The sequence below is a fragment of the Amphimedon queenslandica genome, unplaced genomic scaffold (assembly GCF_000090795.2).
Source record: "Amphimedon queenslandica unplaced genomic scaffold, v1.1 AMPQUscaffold_13498, whole genome shotgun sequence".
NCBI lineage: Eukaryota > Metazoa > Porifera > Demospongiae > Haplosclerida > Niphatidae > Amphimedon > Amphimedon queenslandica.
The window spans coordinates 334,943-342,417 of NW_003546266.1; positions in this window are offsets into that span (position 1 = coordinate 334,943).

Genomic DNA, 7,475 nt, shown 5'->3' on the forward strand with positions numbered 1-7,475 from the left:
CACATCGTCTTCCTGCTTTCCCTTCGACAATCGACATGCTCTCACTGCCTTTCTATTTCCCTTTTCTCATGGCCACACCATCTCCCTGCTCTCATTGCCGCAACATCTTCCTGCTCTTATTGCAACACCATGTCCCTGTGCTCAATGCCACACCATCTCGCTGCTGTCACTGCCACAGAATTTGCTCGCTCTCATTGTCACACCTTCCTGGTCTCACTGCCACACTATCTCTGTGGTCCACACTATCTTCCTCCTTTCACAGCCACTCCATTTCCCTGCTTTCACTGCCTCACTGTGCCACCACTCTCACTTTCTTCCATCTCCTTGTTCTCATGGCCACACCATTTCACTGCAACCTTTTTCCTGATTGCCACACCATCTGCCTGATTGCCACACCATCTCCCTCTTCTCATTGCCACAACATCTCCCTGCTCTCACTGCCACACCATCTCCCTGCTCTCACTGCCACACCAACTCTCAGCTTTCACTGTCTTACCATCTTCCTGCTTCTTGCTCTCACTGCCACACCATTGTCCTACTTTCACTACCTCACCATTTCCCTGCTCTCACTGCCAAACCCTATTTGTCCCTTCCTCTGTGGGCTTTTTTCTCTTTCCTCTGCCTGTCACTCTTTCTCTGAGTATCTGTTCTAAATTTACATGTACATGTCAAGACCCAAATATTTTATTAAGTGCCGAACCACAACCCAGCCTTAATAATAATGTCTAATGAATAAAATCAACTAAAGCACATGGTCAAGCACATGTTAACTGTATAGTGCCAGGAGAAGAAACCCAACATCTTCCAGTATGTTGTAGTAAGCCCAGGTTTTACAAAGTAATCACAGGCCCTGTATTACATTGAAGGTAGCTTATATGTAGGATTCAGGTGGATTTTTCAAGTTGGCAGCTGTTTTTATGATTTCCAATCACCTATAATTAAGTTGAATAGCCTTATAAATGGCTTAAATGAGTTCTCCTTCCCTGAGCAATTTTCCTGGTACTTCAAAAGTAGGTTGTAGTGTAGCTGAAGCATTTCTGGAGAATAGGCCCAAATTCAAATTTCTGCAAAATTCTTGAGACTTTCTTTTATCTTTCTTCCATCAACATGGAAATTTTTTAAGCCAGAGAACTGCTCGAGTTGGCTTTTACATCAATTTTTAATGCTTTGGTCAAAGACTAGGCAAGTGGTTTCAAAAAAAGGCAGGAGAAGAAAATGGAAGTCAAAATCCAGCTGGAGACACTGCATGGGTTTGTGGTTTGATGCCATTTTAACTAATGTACACATGACCAGTATGAATATGATTAACATTACCACACAATCATAGTAAAAAACATTAAAAATGGAAAAGTAGTAGGATTAAGATGGAAGAAAGTAAAGAAACGAGGGGGAACTGGCAAACTGATGTGGGATAAAATCCTACACCAATGCATAGACATGTTTTTATATGTGAGGATAATAGAAATGCTCTTGGGTAATGTTCTTTATGCAGTGGTGTAGGGTTTCTTACCACACCAGTTTGCAAGTACACTCTTGTTTATTTACTTTTGCAATTTAACCCTACTCTTTTTGCATTTTATTGTTTTTTTACTTCTTGTATGTAGTGTCAGCACACATGTAATATACAAACCATTGGTAACAGCAGCATTTTAAGGCTGGCAGGGAGATGAGAGTTTCGCCCTTATAAACATTTTAACCTTAAGTTGCTGTTCTCAACCCCAAACTGCCAAGCCTGCTGGTCACAACGGCTTTCACTTTAACACAGTAACCGTGAAAGTATTTTATATTGTCACATGGAAGACAACTTGTGTCTCTGAGTTGTGAACAGAAGGTTGAGGGCAAGATGCTGGATATATAGATAGCCAGGAAAGATGCCTAGGCAGGTAGGCACACTAGGAGCATCAACCAACTGCGGCCATCACTCTGATGTCTGTCTATCGACAAGAGTTAGGTGCTGTGCCTACTCTTAAATTCAATGTTTCACTTTTTATTTAACTCCATACTCTCACTGCCACACCACACCCTGCTCTTACTGCCACACAAACACTCTGCTACCACTGCCTTACCATCTCCCTGCTCTCACTGCTAAACCAATTTCCTAAACCAATTTCCTACTCTCACTGCCTCACCATCCCCCTGCGCTCTCTGCCTCACCGTCTCCCTGCTGTCACTGCCACACCAACACCCTGCTCTCACTGCCACACCGTTTCCCTCCTCTCGCTGCCACACCAACTACCTACTCTCACTGTGACACCACCTCCCTGCTCTCATTGTCGCACCATCTCCTTGCCACACCATCTCCCTGCTCTCACTGCAGCACCATCTCCCTGCTCTCCCTTCAACCAGATCTCTGCTCTTATTGCCACACCATCTCCGTAGTGATAGTGAGAAGTTGTGCATGAAGCATTTAAAAACCAGTTTTTAGTCTGATTTGTCACTTGTATTTTGAACTATACTACAAAACTGAGAAAAGAAGAAACAAATAGTGAGACTCCGGATATGAAACATTAGTTTATAATCCAACCTCAACAGAAAAGCTCAATGTGATCAGTCACTTCTGGTATACACCATTCTATAAGAACTAAATTTATAGAACAAATAGTGTAAACTAAGTATATATAGCATGAAATATTGTTAAAAAACTAACCTAAATTTAAAAGAAGTCAGTCTGATCAGTTACTTCCGGTAGTTTAAACTATACAATGGAACTAAACACAGAAGAAACAAATAGTGAAAAGTGAGTACTGTATGAAAGGTCATTTTAAAACCGAACTCAATTGATAAGAATTTAGTCTGATCTGTCACTACTGGTATAAGGTTCATGAGAAAAAAGAAAAAATTGAGAACTTTATGTGATCATTTCCTTGTCATATTTTAAACTATGCTATAAAATGAAGAAAAAGACAACTAGTGAGATCTTAAAAAAAGAAAATATTGTTTCAGAATCCCACCTCAAATAATAAGCACTCAGTCACTTTTGGTATTTTAAACTAGACTATTAAAATGAGAAAGGAAGAAATAGTGGAGTCAGTAAAACAAAACATTTATAACACTAAACTTAAATGATAAAAACTCAGTCTGATTTAAATAATAATACAAAACTAACAAGAAATCAATTGTGAGAACTGAGGACAACAACCCATGCTTTCTGAATCAACCTTAAATAATAAAACTCTGTCTGATCAGTCACTTTTGGTATTTTATGATAAAGTAATAAACTGAGACAAGAAACATATACTGAGAAATGAATAGTTCATCAACCATCACTTTAAAACAAATTCAAAATTTAAATAATTCAGTGTAATCAGTGACTTCTGGTAATATAAACTACTATGAAATTCAGAAAAAAAAACAAATTAGAACCTAAAGCATTTTCCAACGTCTAATGATAAGAACTTTATCTGACTAGTCATTCCTGGTAAAACCATTCTATTGAACTGAAAAAAGAAGGAACGAATGAGATGGACACAAATTGTCATTTTAAAACCAAACTTAAATGATATAAAAGAAGTCTGTTTAGTCACTCCTGGTATAGATTATACTAAGAAAGTGGGAAAAGAAAAAACCAATACGTCATAACTGACACGCGAAACATTATTAAACCAAACTTCAATGATAAAAACTAAGTTTGACCAGTCAATCCTGGTGAAACTATCCTATGAAACTCAGAATAGATAGTTGTGAGCAGTGCATGAAACATTTTAAAACCAATTTCAAATAGTCAGAATTTAATTTGATCCGTCACTTCTAGTATTTGAAACAATAGAGTAAAACTGAAAGAAGGAAATTGTGGGAACTATGAAGAATCAGAGACAACCTCAAATAATAAAACCTCAGTCTTGTAAGTCAATTTTGGTATTTTAAACTATGCTACAAAAATGACAAACAAAAGCAAATACTTAAAAGTGATTTCTAAATGCAACATAATTTTTAAAAACCAAACAAAGAAATAAAAACTGTCTGATGAGTCATTTTTTGTATAAACTATACTATGTAACTTAAAAGAAAGAAACAAAAATTAGAAAGTCAGTAAAACTCAAAACAACATTTCATAAACCAACCTCAAATCGTAAGTCACTCCTGGTAGTTTAAAAAGCTACACTATGAAATTAAGAATACAGCAGAGTCAATTGTGAGTAGGACATAAAACATCATTTTAAAAACAAACTTAAATGATAAGAACTCAGTCTGATCAGTCCCTTCTAAAACTTTAAACTATACAATAATAATGAAAGAAGAAACAAATACTGAGAAATAAGAACAATTCTAAAACTAAACTATAAGGATAAAAACCAAGTCTCATCTTTCACTCCTGCTATAAACTATAATTAGTGACTGCGGTAGCGTTACTAAGTAGGATTTACCCCCAAACAAAATGGCTGCCATGACTTTTGCAGCCTTCCTATTCCGGGAAAACGAGCTCCTATGCTTACCCGACTTTATAGAGGCCCTTATCTTGACCGGAGGACTCCAATGGTACAACGAGCATGGCTCTAGATCTTGTCTAAGCGAAAAGTCAAAATCAGCGAACCGATAGTTTTGTTCAGTCACCTTTTTTCATCTTCATCATCTTCATCAAGTCCTGTCAATCCAGTTGTCAGTGTGTATCTCAGTATCAGTTGGTGCTACAAGGATAATTCTTACACCAATCTACTCCAACAGTCTATGCGTAGGTCCATGTCCCATGAGATCATTCTTCAAGTAAAGAATAAGTGATACTGTGACTGCTGGATAAAGCCATCTTAGCTGCATGCCGCCATTTTGTTATTTAAGAATCATGTGCTCCAAAATTTTGGTGTGGTCGCGCATGCTCAGAAGCTCTGGAAGAAGCAACTTATTTTTTACCAAGCTATGCTTGGAATCAACTACTGCAATACTTTAGTGGAGGTTTCCAGCTAAAAGAAGGTATTAATCTTACATGTTACTGTGTTATCAAGTGTGTGATTTTATTTTATTCTAAAAAACAAACAATTAATTAATGTATGATATTCTAGCAATGATAATATGAATGACAACAGCCTGGAAGAACAGGAATAGCTGCAACATAACATGCAGGGAACATGCACACTCTCAGCTCAAAGCTTCTTGAACAAGGACTTGTGTCTAACTAGTATTAATTTCATTTGTCAATCAGGATAGTTGATATTCATGCCGGTCTATTCAATGCTGTCTCTTGTAAATGATGTAAAATCATAACAATTATAATAATAATAAAGAAAATTATTGTTTGTGTAAAATCAACAAGCATCACAATGGCAACAAAAGAAATATTATAAACATTTTAAGAAAATCAACACATACAAGAACATAGAAAATTTAAAAAACAAGGTTAAGTAGGATTCCGAACGACCAACAAAAATATGAAACGGAAATCCTACTTGTGACAAATTCTACTCTACATTGCAAGGTGATCTGTAATTCATACATAATAACATTGAAAGAGTAGAATTTGCATCATGAGTAGGATTTTTATTTCATATTTTCGTTGGTCGTTTGGAATCCTTCTTAACCTTGTTTTTTTAAATTTTTTATGTTTATTATTATGAAACTGAAGAAAGAAGAAACAATGAGCAAGAAGTCAAGACAACATAACTGTCTGTTGAGTCACTTCTGGTTCCTTCAACTATACTATGAAACTAACGAAACAGATAGTGAAAAGTACAACATGAAACATTATTTAAAACCAAACTGAAAAGATAACTACTCAGCCTGATCAGTCACTCGCTTTATAAGAAACTGAGTAACAAGCGTAACAGGGTAAAAAATATTCCTATAATTGATTTCACCACCTTGCAAGTACAACTTGGTCATTATTAAGACTTATAGAGGTTCTCTCTACCTTATAATGCTTTCAGAGAAGTTTTTAGACAGTATCTCTATGCTCTCTTGCTGTTAGAAAGCTCTTAACTTTGTCCCATGTGTAAGCCGCCATTTTGTTTGCCGTGACCACACCCACTCACGTAAAGGAGCGTGGGCGGGTGGTTGCTAAGGCTTGTTATTTCTCCAATACAACTTGTATAGAAGAAATGTAAGTGTGGATATACAAATAAATATATATATATATATACATAGCGCGACGGTGAATTCAATTATAGGCACGACCTGGGGGCTTCGCCCCCAGGTCGTTAAAAAAAACAAATAGTAAGAAGTCACTAATACATAAACACCATTTTAAAACTAACTTTAAATGATTAGAACTCATTCTGATTAGTCTTTCAACTATATTAAACTACATTGACAAATTTAGAAAAGGCGGAACAAATAGTGAGAAGTATCAAGTAATACAGAAATCAACACTTGGAACTAGTTTTAAATAATTGGAACTTAACTTAATTAGTTATTTTAAAAGATACAATAAAACTAAGAAAGGAAGAACACATGCTAGGAAATGAGTAGTGCATAGAATATAATTCTATAACCAAACAAAAAAGATAAAAAATAGGTTTGATGTGTCACTCCTTGTCTAAACCATTACTTTGAAACTGAGAAAAACAGAATCAGTGAGATTTCAGTATCGTTACAAAACATGATTTCAAGAAGGAATTACTGAATCTGAATAGTCACTCCTGGAATTTTCATTGATGTTCCAAAACTGCGAAAAGAAAAAGTATGACTTGAAACATCATTTTAAAACCAACTTGAAATGACAAAAAAATTGGTGTCGTAAGTCACTCAAGGTATAAACTACTATGAAAGTAAGAAAAAAGAAACATATTGACATATGGGGTAGTACATGAAACATCATTTTTAAACCCATTTCAAATGATAGGAACTGTGTCTGATCAGTCACTACTAGTATTTTAAACTATATTAGAAATATAAGAAGAGAAGGAACAGAGAAGTCAGTATAACATGAAGCATAATTTCAGAAACCAACTCAACTTCCATGTCACTAACATATTAATGAAAATAATTAAATTACTAATTTTTATTAATTTTGCTTCACTTGTAAAGTCATTATTACTAATTTGTGATCCAATTTCACAATTGTTTTATTATTATCCATATATGTTATGGGCTATAGCCTTCGGTATTTTTCAAAAAAAGGTGAAATAAGATTTCAATGTGATCAGTGACTCATGTTATTTTTGAAACACTTTAAAACTGAGACAGGAGGAAACAAATAGTCAAACATGAGTACAAAATAAAACATTTGAAAAGCAAACTTAAATGATTAGAACTCAGTCTCAAATGTCGTTCTCAGTATAAACTATAAACTATGCAATGAAGGTTAGAATAGCAAAAACAAATAGTGAGATCTGGAAAGAACATAACACATATCAGAATCAACGTCAAATAAAAGGAACAGTCTAATCAGTCACTTCCACTTCTTGTATTTTATACTATACTAGAAAATGAAGAAAAGAAGAAACAAATAGTAAAAATGTTGAGAAACAAAAAGTTGTTTCAGAGTCTCACCTAAAATGATAGAGCTCAGTGTGATTAGTCACTTCTGGTATTTTTTAACTATACAG